The sequence below is a fragment of the Eimeria mitis genome, genomic scaffold (genome assembly GCF_000499745.2).
Source record: "Eimeria mitis Houghton genomic scaffold, Emh_scaff6512, whole genome shotgun sequence".
NCBI lineage: Eukaryota > Apicomplexa > Conoidasida > Eucoccidiorida > Eimeriidae > Eimeria > Eimeria mitis.
The window spans coordinates 1,392-2,427 of record NW_013574668.1 but is presented as its reverse complement, the minus strand read 5'-3'; positions in this window follow the sequence as shown (position 1 = coordinate 2,427).

Here is a 1,036-nt window from a genome sequence, read left to right as displayed (position 1 = left end):
TGTTCGCAAAGGAGATAAACACGAGACAGGCGTCATTAGGGCATGCACGAATGCTTAAGTGGGTGCAGATGTTGTATCCAAGATCATCTGCAAGATCCACGCAGATCATGCAGCCCCAATGGCTTTTCGCCGCAGAATCTGGTCCGACCACGACACGAGAACAGCTCTGGCCTTGCTGTGGCGAGCCTTGCTTGGTTTGGTGCCAACCCTGCTGACTGTTCTGCCTTACTGCCGCTGCCAAACTCTGCGTACAGAGTACTTACATTCGAGCTTAGAGCATCTTGACTAGGTCTACGCTTAGGGTATCTTGACTAGGTCTAGGCTGAGGCCACTGCGTGGAGTTGCTCCACCCGCCAGCACAAACATGCTTCAGCAGCAGCTACTACTGCTGAAAGACCTGCTGCTACAGCTGCCTACTTGAGCCCTCTGTTTAGCAGTGTTTCTCAACTGTCCTTAGGCCACGCCACAAATGAAGGTCTGCACTGGCCCCTAGAGATGTTACGGATCTTCGCCTGTTATCTCCGCTCCTGCCCACCGCTTGCCTCTCCAACTGCACAGGTTTTAAGTGGATGAGGAGTCCCTCAAAGTGGCTTGAGTTATTGGCAATAAATAGTTAAACCCGAAGGTCCTGCCGCCGATACGAGTGTGACAAAATAATCTTCCTATGGCGGCAAGGACCAGAGGAAAAAAAGAGAACAGAGCACACGCAATAATGCTAGGCACAAGCACAGGTCCTCTACAACTCAACTACAGAAAAAGGTACGCAATGCCACGCAAAATGATTTCACGTATGCGTAGCAGCTAGGACTGCAGTAGCAGAGGCAGCGCAGCATTCTTCGTACTGGCTAAACACACAGCAGCACTGACCACACGGAACACCTGAAGCACGTGTATTTGCAACGTAGAAATGGATAGTACACATGTGTACAGAGACATGAGAATCTGTTTACCATGTATTTTATGGTTTTTCCCCGCTGCTTTGGCTCCAGACATATAAGAAACATCCTATTATGCGGCCGCTTATTAAGCCGAGACG